The following is an 11,133-nucleotide window of genomic DNA, read 5'->3' as shown; positions in this document are numbered from 1 at the left end:
AGAGTGTCTGTCATTCTGAAAGAGGATTTGACATTGGAACTATAGAGCTGAATATAGTCAGGAGCTATCTGTAGGAGGCCACTGTACGGGTCTGACTGAGTCTCTGTTGATTGGATCTCTTATTTTATTTGCATTGCGGTCGGTCTGAATGGAAGGGAAGGGACTGCCTTTTGTGTTGAGATGTCGATGGAGTTTGATGTGAGTCAGAGTTTGGTGATATCGAATGAAAGTCCCAAGGTGATCTTTTGAATAAATGATATCACATACTGTAGGAGAAAGGTGCAACGATTAATTGAGGATGTGTTCGAGCCCACCACTTTTTAACACAATTTTCCCGTTGAATGCTTCTTCATGTCATATAAATATGCTTTATCTCTTCCCTTTTATATCTTTTTTTTTGTTTTCCTCATTGTATGACGAGTTCCAATATAATGTGGAACCTGATGTCTTAATATAGTCATCAATTAAAAATATTAATGGCACCAATGAAAAATCTATGTGGCCGGTTCAAACACAGATTTTTTTTATTCACCTCAAACAGTAAATCATTTTAAGTGTAAACATTTGACCTCCAATATGGAATGAGCAGCCAAGCATTAAAGGGGGACTAACTGGTAAATTGTTTGGCATGACCCCAAAGGTTACTGAAATTGTATTTAAAGATGTACTCTAAACTGTAAACCTATGATCCATCTGTCATATAAAATCATTCTTTCATGGCCAAATCAGAGATAGATGGTCCATATACAATACATACCTGTTATTGTTACAGTGTTTTGTGACAGTGTTTTGTCCACACACCCCTTGCACATTCTTCATTTGTTTTCTGCTGAAACCTAGATTCCCAAACACATTTTTGTCAAAACTGAGGCCGCATGACTCGACACATCTTCGAAAGCAGATTGGGCGGGTGTGGCATACAAATAAAGGTAATTGCCTCACTGAAAATATATATAACTCTGTCCTGCGTGTTAGATCTTCTGGAGACTCCTCATGGGGGGTCCCTAAACACTTTTGCTGTAGGCTTTGCTCCTTTAACATTTATTTTAATGCTGACAAATATGGCAGTCATACCCATAATAGTGCGCTGCTGCCACAAAATGTAAACACATGGAGGGTTTGACTGTCCTGTGTTGTTTTGGATTTCACCCAAACCTGTTGTTTTTAATTTAGCCCGAAACAGTTAATGGATTTTCCGTGTTGTCTTGCAGTAATACTTAATGGCTTTCTCGCAGACAGAATTGGATGATTTTGAGTTGTTTTTCTTTTTTTTTACACAGGCTTTCTACTTTCCATTTCGCCACACAGACCAGTGATTTGAAGTGCGATGTTACATTGTGTAGGGGGAGGCTTGTCGCAGGCAGGGCTGTTGTGTTCTTTAATTAAAAGAGTGCTGCGGGTTCTTATTCTACTTAGCTTTTAATGACTACTAATAATTGAAGGTTTCTTCTTCATTCTCATCACATGTTAATAATCTTACCTAGTACGGCCTAGTACAGTCACCTATACTACAGGAACTGTGGAGTTTGTTTAGATCAAAAGAAACATGAAAGCAGCAGAACCCATGTGTAAAGATATAGGGGAACCAGTCGGTCATGTGAAAGGCTAAAGCCTAATACAAATGTGAAAATGACTGGTGGACAGTTGTACACATGCTAATGTGTGAGTTACCTGAATGGCTTTCCAAAATGTGTCATGTTTTTCTGAATGAGTGAATCTCCTTTAAATCTGGTCAAATGTAGGGACAAAATTGTAATATTGTTGTCATCAATGATTCACAAAGAAAATATAATGAAATGCTGAATGGATGTTGCCTTAGGAGTTGGGCAAAGTTGGTTGAATATTATTCCAAACGATTCACAGCTCTAATGTGCATTAAATCAATCGTTATTTTGTATTTCTTGCTAAGTTGGAAAAAGTTATATAACATTTTTCCCCGTATTAAAAGTGCAGTAAGTTGTGTAGATCTCAGTAGATAAAAAAAAATAATCTAAAGTTGTCCCTTTTTAGATTTAATTTAATTAAGCCGGAAAAATTTGAAGACTGCAAGGGATGAATAGACTTTCTCCAGCGACTGTAAGTTTGCTTTATTGAAACTCTCAGGGATTGGTAATTAATGTTTTAGTTTTCATAGTACATTGCATGATGACTGTCCACCAAAGGCCTTTTTATAAAGGATAAGTCCTAAGGGGAGGTAATAGTTTTAGTCTGTGGTGAATGCCGTTGTCTGGAAATGCCAGGGCAGGTTTCAGCGATAATCTGTTGGTTTCCAAATATAAAACTGCCCAAAGCACAGTGTGAAGCTGTGCAGCATTTCTCAGGGAACGTCAGACATAGCCTGTCCTGGGTGGTTCGAATTATATACCATTAATATGGAAAACGTATACGCAGAGTTTTTCCCCATGGAGGTGTAGTCAGTGGGACATACAGGTTACAGAGAGGGAGCGGGATGGACTGCCAGCCAGAGATCCCCCAGTGTCTGTATGTGGCCCAGAGCTTGATCCACGGCGGTACACCCTGACTAAACAGAATAAATTAGCGTATGTCCCCTATGGTGTGGCCCACCAAGATGACATTCTTTCTGGGCCTTTTGTTCTGTCCTCAGGGGACTCCTCAAATCCCCCCCCCCCCCCCCCCCCCCCCCCCCCCCCCCCCACATCGTCTCTCAGCCCCCCACCCTGTCAGACACTAAACCCTCTGGGAGTTGGATGAGGAGGGAGAGGTAGTGATGAGGGGGGGTTCCCCACTCACCCCCCCCCCACCTCCCTCTGCACTCAGCAGGGATAGGCTATCACATCACAGGGCGCTTACAGAATGTTTTTTAATGAGCCATCACAAGAATTAAGGCTGATATAAAAAAGCCCCATATCCCCTAATTTGCCCTCATTAATTAGACGGAAATTGCGCTCATCAGAGGGATCTTGGGAGCCTCCCTCTCTGTGGGAAACATGACATGGGGAAGTTTAATTCCAGGACACTTAGTGTGACCGCCTGCAGCCAGCTAGGGCGCTTATGTCGCATCCCAAACGCCACAATGCTTCACCATGCAGTCCGCGCGCCGCTTTTGACTGGGGCCCATAGGCCTCTGGTCAAAGCTTTGTACAATGCGGAGGGTCCCGTTTCAGTCGCGGGCTATGCCTTGTAGTCTGTGTTACTGGAGATAGGTAGCCTCCAGGCATACAGGCTTTTTCTTTTTTGGAACACTAAGGCCAGGGGCGGAGGAGTATAGCAGTTGATACTTACTATACAGCACCAAGACATTTCACTAGGCTGGTTTCAAAGTGCATTTTTGTAAATGATGAATAGTCTAGGAGACATAAACTATGGTGAACAAACTGCCTAGGCTTAGCTACTTGTTGTATGCCTTTTAGGTCCTAATGGAGCGAAAGGCCACAAGAGTATTGCTGTCTGGCATGACAGACTGTACAAGAGTGCAACCTTTTTCTCCATTGCTTGGATACCTTGAAACTAAGCACACGTAGGCCGACAATGAGTCACTAGAAGGTCACGGCTATATTCTTCTTGCGCGTCCTTATGAAAGTTTTCGGTTAACGTTCAAAAGCTGAGGATTCAGATTTTTGATTTCGGTGTAGTTTCACAGAGGTTGTTTGACATTGTTGTTTGCTCGCTTCACTTTTAATGGCAAACAATCAGCCGTGATAATGAAAATACTATAATAGACAGGGCTCGAGCAGCTTTTTAAACAGCCCCATCCTGACTCACCAGACCCGAGGCTGCGTGTACACCCCTTCTTCGCATGTCAGCCCTTTATTTACAAAGGATCTGTCTGTTGAAATTTGATAAGAGACTCTGTCTACTGGAAATAATGTTTCCGCTGACCAGAGGAGTGGGTTGCAATTAGAAAGAACAGGGGGTGGAAATAGAGACTGGAAAAGGAAGGAAGAGCTGTAATGGAAAGAGAATGGATGCCAGCGCCACGGTCAGAGAGTAGTACTTCTCTTACATACATAAATACAGTACTAGAGGCCGAGGCGAGGCTAAGCCTTAACTCCCACGGGGGCAAGGCACCTTCTCTTAACTGAATTGTATACAGGAAATCAACAAGAACAAAATTCCTAATGTATTTTTTATTCGGCTCATGATACTTTTAGTACACAGCACTAATGGCCTCTTAAGAGACAGAATACTACAGGCCTCTTCAGAGACAGAATACTACAGGCCTCTTCAGAGACAGAATACTACAGACTCTTTAGGTACACAGTACTACATGCCTCTTCAGGTACAGAATACTACAGCCTCTTCAGGTACAGAGTACTACATACCTCTTCAGATACACAGTACTACAGCGTCTTCAAATACACAGTACTACAGCGTCTTCAAATACACAGTACTACAGTCTTTTTCAGATACACATACAGTGGGGAGAACAAGTATTTGATACACTGCCGATTTTGCAGGTTTTATTACTTCCAAAGCATGTAGAGGTCTGTCATTTTTATCATAGGTACACTTCAACTGTGAGAGACGGAATAAAAAATCCAGAAAATCACATTGTATGATTTTTAAATAATTAATTTGCATTTTATTGCATGACATAAGTCAGTGGTTCCCAACTCCGGTCCTCGAGTACCCCCAACAGCACACATTTTTGTTGTAGCCCTGGACAAGCACACCCAATTCAACTCAGTGAGAGCCTGATAATTAGTTGACAAGTTGAATCAGCTGTGCTTGGCTGGGGCTACAATGAATATGTGTACTGTTGGGGGTACTTGAGGACCGTAGTTGGGAACCACTGACATAAGTATTTGATCACCTACCAATCACAATTGCCAAGACCAGAGAGCTGTGTGAGGTCATCAGGGATAAAATTGTAGAACTGCACAAGGCTGGGATGGGCTACAGGACAATAGGCAAGCAGCTTGTTGAGAAGGCAACAACTGTTGGTGCAATTATTAGAAAATGGAAGAAGTTCAAGATGACGGTCAATCTCCCTCGGTCTGGGGCTCCATGCAAGATCTCACCACGTGGGGCATCAATGATCACAAGGAAGGGGAGTGATCAGCCCAGAACTACATGGCAGGACCTGGTCAATGACCTGAAGAGAGCTGGGACCACAGTCTCAAAGAAAACCATTAGTAACACACTATGCCGTCATGGATTAAAATCCTGCAGCGCACGCAAGGTCCCCCTGCTCAAGTCAGCGCATGTCCAGGCCTGTCTGAAGTTTGCCAATGACCATCTGGATGATCCATAGGAGGAATGGGAGAAGGTCATGTGGTCTGATGAGACAAAAATAGAGCTTTTTGGTATTAACTCCGCTCGCTGTGTTTGGAGGAAGAAGAAGGATGAGTACAACCCCAAGAACACCATCCCAACTGTGAAGCATGGAGGAGGAAACATCATTCTTTTCTGCAAAGGGGACATGACGACTGCACCGTATTGAGGGGAGGATGGATGGGGCCATGTATCGCGAGATCTTGGCCAACAACCTCCTTCCCTCAGTAAGAGCATTGAAGATGGGTCGTGGCTGGGTCTTCCAGCATGACAACGACCCGAAACAGACAGCCAGGGCAACTAAGGAGTGGCTCCGTAAGAAGCATCTCAAGGTCCTGGAGTGGCCTAGCCAGTCTCCAGACCTGAATCCAATAGAATATCTTTGGAGGGAGCTGGAAGTCCGTACTGCCCAGCGACAGCCCCGAAACCTGAAGGATCTGGAGAAGGTCTGTATGGAGGAGTAGGCCAAAATCCCTGCTGCAGTGTGTGCAAACCTGATCAAGAACTACAGGAAACTCTGTAATTGCAAACAAAGGTTTCTGTACCAAATATTAAGTTCTGCTTTTCTGATGTATCAAATACTTATGTCATGCAATAAAATGCAAATGAATTACTTATACATTTTATTTTCTGGATTTTTTGTTTTAGATTCCGTCACTCACAGTTGAAGAGTACCTATGATAAAATGTACAGACCTCTACATGCTTTGTAAGTGGGAAAACCTGCAAAATCGGCAGTGTATCAAATACATGTTCTCCCCACTGTATTGTAACTTTTACCCTGAACTTAACCCCTAAAGCACAAATGGTATCAAATTCAAACTTTTCTCGTTTTACAAACCCTGGTGGGGATTTTTGGTCCCCACGTGTGTACACGCGCTCTTTCTTTGTCTCTCTCTGAGTGACCTGAGATTAGTCTTTTCATTTGTCGGCCAGGTAAATCATGAGGATGGAGAGGGATGAGATGACGAACTGTGTTGACTGGTGAAAGATGTCAGCAGCTATTCCTCATGAATTCTAAATGACCTTGAATTAATTCATGTCTAAACTGTACCACAAATAGACATTCTTTCCTGCAAGATGGAGGATTCTGGATCCACATTTAGCAGGTTGTTCAATGACGTTATTCGTCCATCAAAGACCTTGGCTGTTGGGTAACTGTCTGCTGAGAAATTGACAACTGGACACAGATACATTGAACCAATTTGAAAGGTTACTTGGCATGTTTTACTAAAGTATACAAGCGGCTTGGTTGAAGAGTTCTACTTTTCAGTTTGGATGAACTGATTTTTATATATTTTCCAAACTGCTTATATATATTATTTCATATCATGTAGAGGATCTACTATAACCGAGTTGTTGCAAGCTAGCTCACTAGCTAGTTTATCTTAGCCACCAGTCATGCTAGCGTGTAATTCCTTTCAAAACTACTAATTGTTTAGCAGATGTTAGATAAGGTACCTACAAAGTCGGTAGAACTTTGAGGAATGATGGCCAAAGGACGTGTTGACCTTAGAAGTGACCAGTGTATAAATAGAATCTTAATACATGACTCTGAGTGGGAGTGGATGCAATTTTGTTTGATGCATGTTCAATAGATTTATAGAGGTGACTCAGCCTAGAATGGTCTACTAACCTCACATGTAAAGTTGAGTCTAGCTGTTGAGACATAACTAGAAACACGTAGCTATCTAAATGTTCAGTCTTGTGTCTCAATTTACACTGAGGATGTTATACTTCGGAGGGGGAACAGGTTCGCGGTCTTGTCATTGCAAGCTCGTCTCTGGGTAATGTTCTCACAGGGAAACAGTAAATAAAAATGAAAAGAAACAAGACTGTATTCCAAGAAAACTGCAATGCCAATGAAACAAAACTAAGTAAAGGAAGGAAGGAGAAAGAGAAGGGGATATTGAGTAGAGGTGCCGAAGCACTAAAACAATTGACTGAGGTGGAGAGAGACAAATCCATTGGAGGATTATGTTGTATCAACATACTTTTTCTAAGCAGTAATCAAAGAACAGAGTGGATCCCATTAAAACATTAAAACACACAGACAAAGAGAGAAAGAGACCTCTAGCCCCGGGTTTCAGCAGAAAGGGGGGAATGGTGGAGTCTTTGAATTGAACAAGCAACTCATAACACTGAAGGAAGTTTTGAGTAAAGAATTCCACTGACTGGCATATGCTCTTATCCGGCCTGGGAGTACAGAAACATGCTGAAATAAATAGCTGAACAAACACTGAATTTTGCATTTGATCAAATCATTTTATTTACCTAGAGACCTGAATTTGTTGTGTAGTAATGTTATTTTATCATGCACCGTGTTTGGTACATGAAGTGCCCTCCTCCATAATTTGCCTCCCGCCCAATTTAATGGCTGGAGTTAACCTTGTTCAGAAGTTAACAAGGAAAAACCTAAGAAATAAATATTTCTCTCAGAAAATATTTGACGTTTGCTGGCACCCCTACAAATTCTTGTGAACCAAATATAATATAAGCATCTGTCACATCCTGGCATAACAGTCTTGCAAGATCCAAAGCAAGATCTCTCTCATTTAGAGCACGGACCCCTGTTTTTTGTTATTACCCTCACCTGTGTTACTTGTTTTCCTCACATTGTCCTGGTTTTAGTTCCTTCTACCTTCATGTATCTTGTCGGTCATTGTTTGGTTTCATCCTTTTGTAAAGTTTTTCTGTTTTTGTGTGTTAGTTTCAGTTTAGTTCATTGTTAGTTATTTTTTACAACTCCCAGTGTCTGTGTCCTGCTTCTTGTTCTTAATGTTAAATTATCTTCTATTTTACTGATATATATTTTTTATTTTTAGAATTATCAGAGTTGTTATTAACTTCCATTACTTCAGTTTCACTTGGGAGTTAATTTGAAGTGACACACATGCCAAACATCGGGAAATACAGAGAACACACATATTAAATAAGACCAAAGGTTATTGACCTTCATTAATTAGGGAATGGCTACAACTATAATTTTGCTATTTAAAAATAGTGCCAATTTTCAATGGCATTGTGTGTATTTAAATAACAGGCAATGTAATTGCTCTACGTCATTGTCATTACGTTGATTTCTATGCATTTGTGTGTAAGACATAATGAATACAACATATGTCTACTTGATTACCCACAAACACAAGCACACACAAAACCGATGTTGACATTTTCATCCTAGTATTTGCATTTGCCATCATACATGTCTGTGGAATAGTACAAATTCACTTCTCTTATTAGCTGGTTGTTGTGATAATAGAGTGAGGAAGGATGGAAGGACAGTAGAAGTTGGGAAAAGTGCATCTAAATTCTTAAATTCATTATGAATAAGTCATGGCTACCTCGCAAGCTACTTGGAAACTGTCAAGTTAAAGTGTTGACCCAGGCCATCTTAAGGTACTTAGCCGTATTCAAACAGGAATGAGGACGAGCGAAAACAAGGAATGACAGGAATTGCTATTCTTCTAAGCATAAAGCTTATTTACTGTGTTTTTGTTTTTTACAAAAACATGCATTGTTAATATACATGTGAGAAATACAATTTGATTCAATTGATATTAATTGTCATGTGATTTGTGCCTGTATCCCTGTACACCCACGCTTGTGTGTTTGTGTATGTGTGTCTGTGTGTGTGTGTGTGTGTGTTGGGTGTGTGTGTGAGATCACCTTAATGAATCACCTGAAAATTAAGGATCAAAATGTTCATTCACCTCTGAAGATTGAGATACTGAGCAAATAGAGAGAATTTCTATTTTTACAGGATTTGTGTTTCTTTTGTGGAAGCCTGCTCTCTATCTTGGCATACATGCTACAGAGGGACGAGTTATCACGCCATTTGTCATAGCCTCAATGGTGAGGAAACTACAGATGTTGAATCCCCTTAAAACAACTATTTTCCTAGCAGGAAAGTATGTTATCGGTGTTATAGTTTTGAGTGCCTACTGCCCGACATTCTCATTCATACCATATCCCTCTCTCCAGCCAGTTATATTTAATTGAAAATCGGATTAAATTTTAAAACCTCCATTTGGTACAATGTAATATTGGCTTTTTTGAAAGAGACTAGACGTGGAACTTTGAAGTTCACTAAGCAGAGCAGCAGAGCCGAGGCTGCCAGAGGTCACGCTACGTTTCTTTGCTCTGTCATTGCCGTTCTCTTATATAGCAGAGGGATGAGTCAACCCACTAGGGATGGGCTTTTGAACTGTAGCCTGGGAGGGCTGAAACTCTTCTGGTTTTCATCCTCTCCTAATCAGGGACTCACTCAGACCTGGGTCACCAGGCGAGTGCAATTAACAACCAGGTAGAAACCGAAAAACAAAAGTGTTTCGGGCCCCTCGGGGACAGCAGTGAACGCACCCTGAACTGCTTTCTAGTTTTTGCATAGTTTTATGAGAAGCATGATTTTCCCATTCATTATGTAGACTGCCCTTACCAAATCACAATAGCTGACGCGTTGACGTGTTTGTCGTTTATACCCAACCAACATTTGGAATTGTTTTAAGATGGTCACGACATGGATCATATAGCCATAAAAAAAGAAAAATAAATCTAATGTATCGCCAGCCATAAAATTCACAGAAAGGTCTTAAACTCAGTGATCTCAGAATGTGTAACATCCTGGTTTGGAGCTTAAACAGTTGGGTTATTATAGATGTATTTGTGAGTTTTATTTTTCCCGGTGCCCTTCAGTCTGATCATAAACGACTACCCACGAGGCCTATGCCACGTAGTGCATGAACACCTTGAACCAGCGGCGTTTTGTGGGAGCCAGACGGACACAATGAAATAAACTCCAAGTCTCTACCAGCAACCCAAACAGAGCTATTTATAACAGAACTGATGAGGCCATGCTGTGAGCCAACCTTAAAGAGGCATTTCACCATCGCACAACTACTTAATGTACCAGTTATTAATGTAGAAATTATAGATGTGTGTCGTGAAAACACAAGGTCTCCTCAACACCATGTTCAGTGTTGCCAAATGGAGCGGTTTCCAGGACAATTGGGCTATTTGTTATGACAGCAGGCCCGCAGAAACCACCTGGGCCATAATATCCAGCTAACAATGCCTTTTGAATCCATTGTACAGTTGCCTACTCTGGTTCAAACATGTGTGGCATAATATCACTATGTAAAAAGACGACCTAGTCAAAGAGGAGGGGCTGTGGCAGAGCAGGAAGTCATGGATTTAGTCTTTTAGAAAGAGAAAAATCCTTAATTCATCAATATATCCGCTTAACAGTATGTGCTTTTTGTTGCACGGAAAACAAACCACGCTTCTCCTGACCAAGGCCAATTATGTGTGAAACACATCTCACTGCCCTAGAAATCTCTCAGACATGATGCGCCACACCTATGCTACCCCAGGGTGAAGTGCCCCTTAAAATCACAGGACGTTAGTGATTTACACCGATTTCGTCCCCGTCCCCCCATGCCCACCTGGGTCTGTCATTATGGATTTGGCCCTGCTCAGGACCATTTGGTGTTGGGTCCGCAACAATACAGGGAAAACAGTTGTTGCTATCGTTTAGCTTTTGCTGTCGGTGCCTATACCAATGGTCTGTTGCTGTTGGTGCCTGTACCAATGGTCTGTTGCTGTCTGTGCCTGTACCAATGGTCTGTTGCTGTCTGTGCCTGTACCAATGGTCTGTTGCTGTCTGTGCCTGTACCAGTGGTCTGTTGCTGTCTGTGCCTGTACCAATGGTCTGTTGCTGTCTGTGCCTGTACCAATGGTCTGTTGCTGTCGGTGCCTGTACCAATGGTCTGTTGCTGTCGGTACCTGTACCAATGGTCTGTTGCTGTCAGTGCCTTTACCAATGGTCTTATAAGTGAGGAGATAATTAGGTGAACAGTCCTATTATGAAGAATCTATAGCTGAGAGCAATAACTCAAAA

Source organism: Esox lucius, chromosome 22 (genome assembly GCF_011004845.1).
Source record: "Esox lucius isolate fEsoLuc1 chromosome 22, fEsoLuc1.pri, whole genome shotgun sequence".
Taxonomy (NCBI): domain Eukaryota; kingdom Metazoa; phylum Chordata; class Actinopteri; order Esociformes; family Esocidae; genus Esox; species Esox lucius.
This window is presented reverse-complemented; position numbering follows the sequence as displayed.